Genomic DNA, 15864 nt, shown 5'->3' with positions numbered 1-15864 from the left:
AAGAAATAATACTCTGTTATTGTTTTTAAGTCAGTTAGTTTAAGTGTAACAACTATAGACATATATGTAACCTTCATTGTAAAAATTCACTCATATATTAAAAGGCTCACTCCACTGAGGTTTTTTTGTCATGACGGGACTGAAAATATATTTTCGAGATCAATGTAGCATTTAATGAAGGTTTCAGACCAATAACTTGTGTGCAAAATTCCAGGTCTTTCCCTCACTCTGTTTTTCCAGGAAAGTGATTCTTATTGTCAAAAATGAACCAAATTAAAAAGTGCAACATTTTTTGCTCAAATTTGGCTAGGAATGGCACAAAAATGTCATTTTCAAGTTAATTTTGAGTATATTCCATGATTTTTCCAATGTATTTATCTTTTGCATATCTTTCTGTTTGAAGTGCTTCAGCTGATCCATGTAAGAAATTGAAATTAAAATTTTTAGGCTTTTGGAGCTCAGTTGAGTCCCTTTAAGGCTAAAAAAAAGTTTAACAGATTTCATATGTTTATGATAAACAACTATTATATGTAAACCTAATTGTAAAAATTTACAATGTCCTCCGTTATTAAGGTAAATAAGTAAAAGTAAATTACATACATGTATGTTTGGTTTTAACAACTATATATGTAAACCTTTATTGTAAAAATATACACTTTTATTACGGTTAATTAGAATTCATTAAAGATTACATAATTATGTTTGTGAGAAACAACTATATGTGTAAACCCTTATTGTAAAAATATACACTTTTATTACGGTTAATTAGAGTTTATTAGAGATTACATAATTATGTTTGTGACAAACAACTATAAGTGTAAACCTAATTGTTATACATGTCTCTTTAAACAAACATTGTTAAAAAAAAATGCTGTTTCTTTTTTTCGCTCCCTATGTTGTAAAAGTTATTTTATTTGCGTTGATTATTGTTTTTATGCCACCGCAGCATCTGCGATGCGGTGGCATATAGCGATTCACCTGTGTGTGTGTTTGTTTGTGTGTGTGTGTGTTATATAGATTATATAGTGAACTTAAAAAATCTTCTTGTGAAAAACCACTTGTCCAATTTCAACCAAACTTGGCAGGATTGATCCTTGGGTGAAGGGCTTCCAAAGTTGTTCAAAGAATTTCATTCCATGCAGAAATCTGGTTGCCATGGCAACCAATAGGAATTATAAGAATAAATTTAAAAAATCTTCTTGTAAAGACCCAAAAGGCCTAGAGCTTAGATATTTTGCATAAGGCATTGTCTGGTAGACCTCTACCAAGATTGTTCAAATTATAACCCTGGGTCAAAATCGGCCCCGCCCCTGGGGTCATTGATTTTCACTATATGTACATATAGTAAAAACTTAAAATAACTCTTGTAAAGACCCAAAAGGCCTAGAGCTTAGATATTTTTGTATAAGGCATTGTCTGGTAGACCTCTACCAAGATTATTCAAATTATAACCCTGGGGTCAAAATCGGCCCCGCCCTGGGGGTCATTGATTTTCACTATATGTACATATAGTAAAAAACTTAAAATAACTTCTTGTAAAGACCCAAAAGGCCTAGAGCTTAGATATTTTGTATAAGGCATTGTCTGGTAGACCTCTACCAAGATTATTCAAATTATAACCCTGGGGTCAAAATCGGCCCCGCCCGGGGGGTCATTGATTTTCACTATATGTACATATAGTAAAAACTTAAAATAACTTCTTGTAAAGACCCAAAAGGCCTAGAGCTTAGATATTTGCATAAGGCATTGTCTGATAGACCCTTACCAAGATTGTTCAAATTATAGCCCTGGGTCAAAATCGGCCCGCCCTGGGAGTCATTGATTTTCACTATATGTACATACCGGTATAGTAAAAACTTAAAATACCTTCTTGTAAAGACCCAAAAGGCCTAGAGCTTAGATATTTTGCATAAGGCATTGTCTGGTAGACCTCTACTCAGATTGTTCAAATTATAGCCCTGGGGTCAAAATCGTCCCTGCCCCGGGGGTCATTGGTTTTCCTTATATGTATATAGTAAAAACTTTATAGTAAAAAAATTTCTTCTAGCAAATGCTAGAGGTTAGATATTTTGCATGAAACATTGTGAAGTGAACTTCTAGCAAGATTGTTCAAATTATAGCCCTGGGGTCAAAATTGCCCCTGCCCCGGGGTCATTGATTTTCAATATATACATATAGTAAAAAGTAAAAAAATCTTATTGTCTTAAGGTACAAGGCTTAATGCTTGAATATTTGTTAAATGATATCATCTATAGGTACTCTACCAAAGTTGTTCAAATTTTGCGTCTTGTGTCAAAATTAGCCCCGCCCCATGGGCCATAGGTTTTCCTTATATGTATATAGTAAAAACTTAAAAAATCATCTTCTCTAAATTTACAAAGGCTAGAGTTAAGATATTTGGCATGAAACATTATGTAGTGAACCTCTAGCAAGATTGTACACATTATAGCCCTGGGGTCAAAATTGGCCCCACCCCCAGGAGTCATTGATTTTCACTATGTACATATAGTAAAAAAAAAAAAGAAATATTTTTGTCTGAAGGTACAAGGCATAGAGCTTTGATGTTTGCTCTATAATATATTCTATGGGTTCTCTACTAAAGTTGTTTTAATTATGCCCCTAGTGTTAAAATTGGCCCTGCCAGGGGCAGTGATTCTCATTATGTTCACATAGTAAAAACAGAAAATAAAAACAAATCTTTTCTGAATAGGAGAAAGCTACAGCTTAGATATTTGACTTGAAATGTTGTTTGGTGGACCTGTATCAAGATTGTTTTGAATTAAACCCTTGGGTCCAAAATTTTGCCTTGCTCAAGGGGACAGTGACCTACTTTCTTGTCCTTTGATGTACAGCAATGAAATTTTGACCATGTGCACAGTTTTAGTTGTAAAATTGAACTTTGATATCAGGTGAACTAGATTTTGATGATGTGACCTACTTTCTTGTCCTTTGATGTACAGCTATGAAATTTGAACCATGTGTACAGATTAAGATGTTAAGTGAACTTTGATTTCAGCTGACCTAGATTTTGACAAAGTTTCTTACTATGATGTCCTTTGATGTAGTCATGAAATTTAGGCTGTGTGAAATATGACCTTCACCACCAAATTCACTAGACTCAAGTGCATTGATATATTCCTACTCTGATCTTTTATTGAGTTAACAACAGATTTAACCACTAATCTGATAATAAGAATTAGATAGGTCAGGGATCTATGCATTATGACAATCTTCAAAATTGTATAGAAACAAAGAAAATCTGTTCCGACACTACTATTTAGTGTTGTATTAATGCGGTGGCATAGCATTTTTCTCAAATGCAATCTTGTTTGTCATTACAATCATGATGTTTTGTTTTTATTTCAGTTTGCCAGTCTGTAATGTGAAGCCTTAACCCTTAGCCTGCTGAATTTTTGTAATGGATTTACCCAGCTTTTGAATTGGGAACAGTCCATTCAAAGATTAGGTGATTTCATTCTCAAAGTAATCATCAGTATAGAGCATGTAGAGCCTGGTCAGACTGCACGTTCAATCAGACTGCACGGGCTCGCAGGCTGGCCTGGCTCTATACTGGTGACATAGACTAATCATTCTCTATTTCAGTAGGTTAAGAGTTAAATAACTTGTTTATTATTTGTAATAAAGGGAATGTTCTCTGTTAAATCATAGACTTGTTGTTTTTTTATGTCCATATAATGTCCATATACACCAGATGCCACTGTGGAGGAGGAATTTAGATCCCTCCGCTTCAAATTATTCGCTCTCCTGGGTTCAATAATCAGTTTAATGAACAAGGGGGCCATTGGCCCTAATGCACTCACCTGAGTACTAAATGCAATTGATATACAAAAGTGAAGTTACCAGGTCTTAAAAATATACAAAACAGGGTTAATGTTTTTGTGTAGGTAAGAAGTTGATGTTTAAGACAATACACCAAGAACTTAAAATTTATGATCAAGGTGGGAACAGTTTTTACTATATAAGCATATAAGGAAAACTTTGACCTCGGGGCTGGCCAATTTTGACCCCAGGGCTATAATTTGAACAACTTTGGTAGAAGACATATAGGTGATATTATATACCAAATATCTAAGCTCTAAGCCTTGTACGTCAGAGAGGAGGATTTTTAGCTCACCTGTCACAAAGTGACAGGGTGAGCTTTTGTGATCGCTTTTCGTCCGGCGTCCGTCCGTCCGTCGTCCGTCCGTAAACTTTTACTTTAAATGACATCTCCTCATAAACCACTAAGCCAATTTCATCCAAACTTCACAGGAATGTTCCTTTGGTGGTCACCTTTAAAAATTGTTCAAAGAATTTAATTCCATGCAGAACTCTGGTTGCCATGGCAACCGAAAGAAAAAACTTTAAATATCTTCTTTTAAAAAACCATAAGAGCTAGAGCTTAGATATTTGGCATGAAACATCTTCTAGTGAGTGTCTACCAAGTTTGTTCAAATAAAAGCCCTGGGGTCAAAATTGGCCCCGCCCCGGGGGGTCATTGATTTTCCCTATATACATATAGTAAAAACTTAAAAAATCTTCTTTTAAAGAACCAAAAGAGCTACATCTAAGATATTTAGCATGAAACATGTTCTAATGGGTGTCTACCAAGTTTGTTCAAATAAAAGCCCTGGGGTCAAAATTGGCCCCGCCCGGGGGGTCATTGATTTTCCCTATATGCATATAGTAAAAACTTAAAAAATCTTCTTTTAAAGAACTCAAAGAGCTATGGCTAAGATATTTAGCATCAAACATGTTCTAATAGGTGTCTACCAAGTTTGTTCAAATAAAAGCCCTGGGGTCAAAATTGGCCCCGCCCCAGGGGGGTCATTGATTTTCCCTATATGCATATAGTAAAAACTTAAAAAATCTTCTTTTAAAGAACCAAAAGAGTTAAAGCTAAGATATTTAGCATGAAACATGTTCTAATAAGTGTCTACCAAGTTTGTTCAAATAAAAGCCCTGGGGTCAAAATTGGCCCCGCCCCGGGGGGTCATTGATTTTCCCTATATGCATATAGTAAAAACTTAAAAAATCTTCTTTTAAAGAACCAAAAGAGCTAGAGCTAAGATTTTTAGCATGAAACATGTTCTAATAGGTGTCTACCAAGTTTGTTCAAATAAAAGCCCTGGGGTCAAAATTGGCCCCGCCCCAGGGGGGTCATTGATTTTCCCTATATGCATATAGTAAAAACTTAAAAAATCTTCTTTTAAAGAACCAAAAGAGTTAAAGCTAAGATATTTAGCATGAAACATGTTCTAATAAGTGTCTACCAAGTTTGTTCAAATAAAAGCCCTGGGGTCAAAATTGGCCCCGCCCCGGGGGATCATTGATTTTCCCTTTATGCATATAGTAAAAACTTAAAAAATCTTCTTTTAAAGAACTCAAAGAGCTATGGCTAAGATATTAGCATCAAACATGTTCTAATAGGTGTCTACAAAGTTTGTTCAAATAAAAGCCCTGGGGTCAAAATTGGCACCGCCCCAGGGGGTCATTGATTTTCCTTATATGTGTATAGCAAAAACTTAAAAAATCTTCTTTGAAAAAACCCAAATAGCTAGAGTTAAGATATTAAGCATGAAACATCTTTTAGTGAGTGTCTACAAAGTTTGTTCAAATAAAAGACCTGGGGTCAAAATTGGCCCTGCCCCGGGGGTCATTGATTTTCTTTATATGTGTATAGCAAAAACTTAAAAATCTTCTTTGAAAAAACCCAAATAGCTAGAGTTTAGATATTAAGCATGAAACATCTTCTAGTAAGTGTCTACAAAGTTTGTTCAAATAAAAGCCCTGGGGTCAAAACTGGCCTGGCCCCAGGGGTGTCATTGTTTTTAACTATATGTGTATACATGTAGTAAAAACTTAAAAAAAGTCTTCTTTCAATAAAGCCCAATGAGCTTGAGCTTAGATGTTTAGCATGAAACATCTTCTTATGGGTGTCTACTGAGTTTGCGCAAATAAAAGCCCTTGGGTTAAATTGGCCCTGCAACGTTGGGGGGTGGCCTATATACAGGTGAGCGACCTCAGGGCCATCATGGCCCTCTTGTTTAAAGTTATAACCCGAGCCGCAAGGCGAGTGTTATACTGCAAACAACCTTTTATATTTGGCCATATCACCTGTCCACAATCTTTATAATGAATTTATAATACTGCAAACTTCCTTTTGCAGATTTCTTTATAAATTGACAGCAGCCATGTATATAAAACTATATAAATATCACAATTATCCAATGAAAAGTGACGTTAACGTGCAGTATTATAAATATATATATATACAAACATACTGTGTAGTGGGGGCCCCCGTGGCCGAGTGGTTAAGGTCGCTGACTTGAGATCACAGGTCCCTCACAGCTGTAGGTTCGATCCTCACTCGGGTCGAAATCTTTCATGTGAGGAAGCCATCCAGCTGGCTTACGGAAGGTTGGTGGTTCTACCAAGTGCCCGCTCGTGCCTGAAATAATGCCCGAAGGGGCACCTGGGGTCTTCCTCCACCAATAAAGCTGGAAAAATATCGACGATAAAATCTCGGCGGGACGCTCTAGGATGGCCCGACTTGAGTGTACGGTCGCCCATATGGGCTTTCCGGCGGCGACCTTAAATAAACGCATTTAAAAATCAAAGCACAGAAGGCGCTGAATTTGTTTGGCTCTCAGAATGTCAGAAAGGTGAAGGTTGTGAGATTATAAACCAATTTGTTTTTGTATAGTGCCACCAATGCTTTCTGGACAGCGTTTTAATTGTAGTAAATTGGCTATAAGACTAATTGCAACACTGATATTCAATCCAATGTTTATTTGACTTAAACAATTTGAAAAAAAAAATGAGTTGCCTTAACTGGGATTTGAACTCTAGACCTCTCGCTTCCTAAGCGAGCGCGCAAACGTTGTTCGTTCGTTAATGCTTAATGAGGGTCCATCCGCCCGTAAGGGCACAAAAAGCAGCTTTTGCTGTCGAGTACGGACCTGGGACATGTCACCAGTCACGCCCTTAAAGTATGTTATAGTTCTTAAGTGGTGACCTATTTGATTGAAATTCAGTAATTCACTGAATGAGCCAAAATATAATGCAAATGTTTTTAGAGTTATTAATGAGATAATACACGGGAGGGCAATGAGACCATTGTGTGCATTATGTTGTTTAATAAAAGAATGTGTTGCTGCCTAAAATAAAGGATCAAGAAGCGGACGGGTAAGGTTTTCCTGACATATAGACGCACGGACAAGCAATGGTGCTTCGGACCGGTGTTTTTTGGTTCGGTGCCACAGACAAGCAAAACGGACAGACAAGTTCACTCCTTCCAGTTTTCAGCTCCGCCATGGACCATGGACTGCTTCCCCCATCTGGTGGGTCTAGAAGAACTCTTCCACTTCTTCGGTCTTCGAAGATGTCTTCTTTGACCTCCCCCCTTAATGCCTACATTGAGAGTGCGACATTTTTGGGGCTTGGCCACGGTAAATTTATATGTTAATGGCCTAAAGAAAACCATATTATTCTAAATTAGGGTTTGTAACGACGCTAACTGTTGTTTAACACAGATGTAAATAATCATGGAGCTTACTATAAGCATGTATATCTATAAAGAATAAAACAGTATTAGAAACCTTCGGATATTCGGGAATTATTTTGCTTGAAAATTAATGCGCCTGTCATTTGACAATCTTTACGCAGTGATCTCCCCTGAATTTTTCGGCGTTAGTGTACATATTAAGGGAAGTAACCGCTTCAAAAAAGCGGACTACTTTCGGCAATTGCAATTAACAGTATTAGAGTCTGAAATTTCGCTACCACTATTTGTTTGGTCTGACGACCCAAACAAATAAAAAACCAAAAAAAAACTGTGTAGTGGAATTCTACCAAGATTGTTCAAATTATAGCCCTAGGGTCAATATATATTATATATTGACCCTAGGGCTATAATTTGAACAATCTTGATATTGGTAGAGTTCCACTACACAATACTTCATGCCAAATATCTAACCTCTAGCCTTTGTCAATTCAGAGAAGGTTTTATTTAAGTTTTTACTATATACATATAAGGAAAACCTATGACGCCCCCCCCCCCTCGGGACGGGGCCAATTTTGACCCAAGGGCTATAATTTGAACAACTTTGGTAGAGGACCTTAAGGTGATATCATATACCAAATATCAAAGCTCTAGGCCTTGTACTTTCAGACAAGAAGATTTTTAAAGTTTGCATTTTTTAAACTCCGTCACCTACTTATGCAACAGACTGGAACCATTTGAACAACTTTGGCAGAGGACCACCCAAGGATCATTCCTGTAAATTTTGGTAACTGTGCAGTCATTAGTTTTTGAGATGTTGTTTAAAGAAATTGTTGACAACGCACAAGGATGGACGGTGGGGGATCACAAAAGCTCACCATGAGCACATTGTGCTCAGTGCTCAGGTGAGCTAAAAACAAACCCTTTTCTGAGCTTTCTACATTTTGCCATCTTCTTTAGAAAAAATTGACACTTGAATCCTGTCAGGAATGTTTAATTTTTCTCCTTTGAAAAATGTAGCTCTGCTAACTTGCAGACGGCATTTGGTGCCAACTAGTGCATCTGCTCATGTCTTAGTAATGCAGTCGGACAGCTAGGGGGATTGTTTACAGCTATTTATAGTTTCAACAAATATAGTCATAGCACTGACATGAGATTTGGACACTGTCAACACCAGTTTGTATACTGAAGAAAAGCCAAAAGCCTCCAATATGGAGGGAATATAATATATGAAGCCTGGATAAATGTTACCAAATAAAACTTGTATCCATAAGCCCTGGAAAGTACATTTAAACTTGATTCAGTGACATTTACGTTGCCAAACATATTTTGAAAGACAAACATGCACTGATATGATGGAAATACTTTGCAAAACTTTTCCCTTATCCCTTGTGAAGATTTTAATAGTTCAACAATTCAGGGGAAGTAATTCTTGGACCAGGATCTATGGTGCACAGAGTAACCTCCCTTCTATGCTTTAGATGGCTTTTGTGGAAAGGGAAGTAATTCAAATTTACAAAACTCATCCATTTGGTTTTGTCTGTAAACTCATTCCTTGCATAAAAGATAAGTGATACCAAATAAAAAGATTGCAAAAATATATATTTGAAATTGATACATTTTACAATATATCCTGATGACATATATGCCTAAAGAATCCATGAAAATATTTGTGTATAGAATTGAGAAGAAAAAGGAACTAGCATCTTCAGCCCTATACTAATCTTTCCCATCAAGTTGACTGCAATGTCCAACAGGTACTGCATATAACCTTGAATTTGATTTTTTTTTTATGAAATCGTGTTGCAAATAACATTCCAATAATCAATAAACAGTGCTGTGACGATGGTACTTGGGCAGTGTCATGTCCCACGGTCTTTATAGTTGCATAATCTTATCGGTATATATTTTTATCCATGATGCATATAATGGTCTCATTGGCCTCCTGTGCATCAAAATTGTATCATCACAAAAACATCACAAAAATCAAATTGCATGTAAACATATTTAGTATCATTTAGTGAATTACTGAATTCAAAATTTATAGGTCACGTTTTAGTTAACATTTAAGGACATGAATGGTGACATGTCCGGGGTCCGTACTCTCAGTGCCTGAAAGAGCGGATGGACCCTCATTAAGCCTAGAATACATACATACATACATACCATGGTCTTAATACACTGACGGTAGAGTTTTTGTCCGCCCTGTCATTTTTACAAGAGGTCTTTTGTCCTATGCTCACATTATAACAGTAAAGATTATAAATACAACAGTAAAGATAATAAAAACAGTTATTTTACTTAAATTTTTATTGACAACAACACATAACAAACAATTAAAAGCTAGCAAAATACAAAACAGCAGTTAATTGTCATGGAACAGTAATATCAAATACTTTTGATTTTCTTTAAAATATATAATAAAACATTCTAAGTCAAATCTGTCCTAATTTAATAATCTATTAATCATTGACTACTTTTAAAAATACCATGTTTAAAACACAAAGAATATGGGGCATTCTTCTAAAATTCATCTGAATCAATCTTAATATACATGTATAAGGAGAAGTTCTGTGTTGCTAAACTATGAAAAGTGTATATGTTTGTATATAATATTTCTCTAACTGAAAGATACCTTTAATTATACAGAATTTATTTTATTAATTTTGTAAGAATCTATAAGCTTAAAAACACACTTTTGAATCTGTTCCTGGAATCAACCAGTACTGGGTGTTACAGTTTCTTGCACAAGGAAACAACTGCTTGCCCCTCATAGGTTTGAACCCACTTCAACTGGTTAGCAATCATTAGATTACTTATCTGACGTTTTAACCATTCTGCTTATAATGCCGCCATACAAAATTAATGATACCTTTATTGACAGTTTCATTGTTCTATTCACTAAATTCAAAAATGATAAAATTTGACTAATTAATTAATATATATAATATGTAAGAATTATAGTAAAAAACATAAAAAAAATCATGTAGAAGTAGTAAGTAAAATTATTTGATTGTTAAGTAATAATGACTGAATACTTTTTGTTAATTAGTTAAATCATACATCATTTAACAAAGAAATCTTATGAAATTAAAAATATTAACACATTAACTTAAAAAAAAAAAATATATGAAATAGAGCTATTCTAATGTGTACCAATTCTTATATATTAAGTATTTCAATCTATTCTACATTGTAATGCAAACATAAAAAATATCTTGCCTTTTGTCCAACACACTGTTGGAGATACTGTTGTAAAACAGTAAATGTCAACTTGTATAAATTCAGATAAAATTGTAAAAATCTGTAGCTGTGCTAGCCTTCTTTTGTAATATATTGTACCTATTTCAGTACATTTTATCAAGTGAGAGAACTTTTTTCTATTTGACACCTGATGATGATTACTTGAGAAAATAAGAATACGGTGGTGTCTTGTATACATGGTTATTAGGTTCCGTAGTCCTTATCAAAATAAAAAAAAAAGTGAAATCAAAAGAATTTAAAAAAAAAAGAGTATTTGGGAAAGTATTGAAATGTAATATTTCTCCTAATATACAATACTTGTCATGGATCTATAAAAAAAGTTCTCAATAATCTGATGATACTACCCTGATACTATACTCTGTAAGACATAAATAATATCACATGCAAGTACATGACTTGTCAGCAGTAGATTTCATCACCTTTATTCTACAAATACTGGACGGAATAAAAGTTTTATCATGTATATTAGATTAATATTTACATGATACAATTATACTTATGGTGAGGGTATACTTAAATAGTTTAAAATCATTTGCAAAGCCTAAATTCACTAAAATATGTAAAATTCAGCCAAAAATCGCTAGAATAATTATGTTGAATTCAGCCAAAAGTCACTCGAGTATGTCCACTTCAGCTAAAAAATCACTAGACTATGTCAAATTTATCAAAAATCACTAGAATACATCCATTTCAGCCAAATATCACTTGAATATGTATAATTTAGCCAAAAAACACTAGAATATTTAAAATTTATCCAAAAAATCACTAGAATATGTTAAATTCAGCCAAAATTCACTAGAATACATCAAATTTAGCCAAAAGTTATCTAAATATGTCAACTGAGACTAAACATTGCAAATAATAATTTTGACAGTAAATAACTATAGTTCTTATTAGCCATAATTTGTTGGTTTGTATTAAAAAGCAGAATATATATTTATGATAATGATAAAATCCCCTACCAATGAAATAAAATTTTATTTTTCATGCATGCTATTTAAGTCCATTTTTTCTTTAATTTTGTGACAGGCAGCCATCAAAATAGAACTGGCATTTTTGTACAAATATAAATGCATTTTATGAATAGAGATTTTTATTTCCATAAAACAATACTGAACAACAGGCAACACTGATATGTACTGACAAAATGAATTTAACAAAGCTGTGCAATAAATTTTTACCTCCCTGTTAATCATTATCCATAACTTCCAATTTGAAAAAAAAAACTTTAAAAATTTTAAATGCATCCCAGTAATACACAGTATAAAAACTTATAGTACATAACTTTAATATGAAAGAAACCATACTGTTGAAATAAAATGTATAAGTATATCCTACATTGAGCACAATCCCAGCAAAAACTGATGGTATGACAGTATGCTTGACTTTACTCAGTGTTCAATAGTAAAAAATGAGCATGGATAATTTAGAATTGTCCAGTTTGAAATGGGCCATAATTCTGTCTGAATCAATGTTAGAGTTATGGACCTTGGATAGTCACCTCCTTTTATTCTCTCAAATAAGTGTGTGAAGTTTCCACCCATTCCCTTCAGTAGTTTTGGAGATACCAACTTGCATGTTTTAACTTCACCATAATGTGACACTGACCTTTACACCTGGGTCAGAGTACAATAGCTCTCCCTATTCTTTGAAACAATAATATTAGCTTTTGGTGTATACAATTTTGGCGATATAGACAAATACACAACACGCCATCAATATTTTATACAATCCGTGCATATCTTTTTTATGTTATAATAATTAACCTACAGTGTAGAAGCCCAAAACGTTAACCACAAATGCCAACATCACCAACGTACAATAATACTAAAAATTTAAATACCCTCAACTTTTCTTTGAATTAAATTTTCATTTTAAACCTAGCACTGTTGTGTGTATGCAAAAAATTCTTTTGCAGCTGTGTCCTAACACAGAAAAAACAATACCCTAAATACATATTAGAAAAATATTACAAAACTATGTTACTGACCAGGTTGGATGATTTAAATGATGAACAATATTTAAATGTTTTGACTAGCAAACTATTGAACTAAATTCTTAATGTTATCTGAAGTGAATAAACATTAAATATAACGGTATATAAATATATTACCAAAAGCATCAACAAATTTGTTTAAAATACAAACAACAAGAATATATCACCTTTTCAAGGCACCTTAAGTTAAAACCCAAGAAATATCTGACAAAAACCTCGTTATTTTTCAATACTTGTACTGTATTAAGCTGACATACAAAAATATGACTAAAAGACAAAATGTAATTTGTCTGGCTGCTAAAAATAATTCATGTCTGATATTTCAACCAATGGCAAGACTTCATTTTGGAAGTAATCTCTAAACTTTACTAAACATTCATCAAAACAAATTTTTGGATCTAATTTGTTATCAATAGAAACATTAAAAAAATTTCTTTGGTAAAAACTTAAGGAAGCCTTCACTTAGCAACTGCCTTTACTGTTCCTTCAATTTTTGGAGTAACTGTCAAAATATAAATAGACATGGAATGTTATTTATAGTATAAATTGTCCCTAAAAAGGGATATTAAAGCAAAATGCCTCCAGATTCATTATATTTCATGTGTTGAAATATTATCACTATTGTCATGATGTTCCATCAGCTTTCTCACATGAAATAATCTTAAGTCCCTGACGAGATTCAAACCCAGTGATCAGGAGCAACTGATATGAAGATGGCAACTCTAACCACTCGGCCATGGATGATTGATTTATTATCATTACGACAACTTCAAGTTTAAAATGCTATAAGGCACGAAACAATGATTGATAGCAGAACATAAAAGTTTCAATGATAATACCAAGAATTAATAAAAAAACTATATGTATTAAAAAATGTTAACTTAAAACATGTAAAAACTATATATGTTTTTTTACACTATAAAAATGTTAGAATCAGCAGTTTCATGTAAATTTTCACATTTTGGTGTAAAACTAATAATACTATGTAAAATTAGATATGAATTTTTAAAAAGACACGTAAATAAACAATACTGTACATTATAATTATACAAATGTCTTATACAAGCAAAATTTATACAAAAGTAATTATAGAAAGTCTGAAATAAGGCATATTGGGGTAAATAAGAAGAAGACTTGCTATTTTGAACATAAAATGAAAAGACTGAGATTAAAAGAAACATGTGTAATGACAAAAAAACCCATGTGGAATAATGAATAAACATGTGGAATGACATTATAACAAAGTAGGTGGAATGACAAAATAACATGTTTAAGAACCAAAATAACATAGCATATGAAAAGACAAAATGCTATAACATGTTAAACAAGAGCTGTCCGTAAGACAGCGCGCTCGACTTTTTTATTGCTTGCCAATAAAAAAAGTTTTTGCAGTAAAAGGCAATACAAGAATCTCTGTATTTTTAAAGTGAACAATGGCCATGAGCATTAAGATATTTAGTGAAGAATTATTTTACTGAATTGTGTGATACCCTTGAACACTGCAGCAAAGTTTGAAATGTTTAAGTCAAAAGAGGGCTGGTAAGAAAGAAAAAAAAACTAGTTGTTTGATACCCTTGAATATTACAGCAATGTTTATATGACATAATTTATGGTAAAGTGAACAAGTGGATAGGAATGAATTTTTTTAGATTTTTTAAGTTTTTTAGTGCTTGCCTATAATACAAAACATTGACAGTTAAGGGCCATAATTCAAATAAAATCTTTGACAGAATTACCTTCTCCTGGACATGTTTGGGAATCATGATTGTAAACAAGTATTCCAACTTTCAAATTAATATCTCAAACAGTTCAGTCAAAAAGTGGACTGGTACTAAAAACTTAACCAAGATTCTAAGTCGATAAAAGGCCTTAATTTTTAAAACAAATCCTTGACAGAGTTACCTTCTCTTGCGTACAGATGGGGGTAATGATGTGAAATAGCATTAAAAGTTTCAAAGCAATATCTCAAAGGGTTAAGGCAATAAGTGGATTTTACCCATATTCAATGTATTTTCTAAGTCAAAAAGGGGCATAATTCTGTCAAAAACCTTGACAGAGTTATGTCCTCTTGTCTGTTGATGAAGGTCGTGATGGTAAACAAGTATGGTCAGTTTCAAAGCAATTACCTCCAATGGTTTTGAAATAAAGTGAGGTGGTACAAAAAACTTAACCAAGATTCTAAGTCGATAAAAGGCCTTAATTTTTAAAACAAATCCTTGACAGAGTTACCTTCTCTTGCGTACAGATGGGGGTAATGATGTGAAATAGCATTAAAAGTTTCAAAGCAATATCTCAAAGGGTTAAGGCAATAAGTGGATTTTACCCATATTCAATGTATTTTCTAAGTCAAAAAGGGGCATAATTCTGTCAAAAACCTTGACAGAGTTATGTCCTCTTGTCTGTTGATGAAGGTCGTGATGGTAAACAAGTATGGTCAGTTTCAAAGCAATACCTCCAATGGTTTTGAAATAAAGTGAGGTGGTACAAAAAACTTAACCAAGATTCTAAGTCGATAAAAGGCCTTAATTTTTAAAACAAATCCTTGACAGAGTTACCTTCTCTTGCGTACAGATGGGGGTAATGATGTGAAATAGCATTAAAAGTTTCAAAGCAATATCTCAAAGGGTTAAGGCAATAAGTGGATTTTACCCATATTCAATGTATTTTCTAAGTCAAAAAGGGGCATAATTCTGTCAAAAACCTTGACAGAGTTATGTCCTCTTGTCTGTTGATGAAGGTCGTGATGGTAAACAAGTATGGTCAGTTTCAAAGCAATACCTCCAATGGTTTTGAAATAAAGTGAGGTGGTACAAAAAACTTAACCAAGCTCAATACACTTTCTAAGTCAAAAAAGGGCCATAATTCTGTCAAAAACCTTGACAGAGTTATGTACTCTTGTCTGTAGATGGAGGTTATGATGGTGAACAAGTATGGTAAGTTTCAAAGCCATACTTGTAATACTTCTGAAATAAAGTGGGGTGGTACGAAAAACTTAACCAAGGTGTGACGCCGACGCCGACGCCGGGGCGAGTAGGATAGCTCCCCTTTTCATAGAAAAGTCGAGCTAAAAATCTAGAATGACAAAAAAATATAACATGTG

Source organism: Ruditapes philippinarum, unplaced genomic scaffold (genome assembly GCF_026571515.1).
Source record: "Ruditapes philippinarum isolate M1 unplaced genomic scaffold, ASM2657151v2 ctg1504_1_1_1_1, whole genome shotgun sequence".
NCBI lineage: Eukaryota > Metazoa > Mollusca > Bivalvia > Venerida > Veneridae > Ruditapes > Ruditapes philippinarum.
This window is presented reverse-complemented; position numbering follows the sequence as displayed.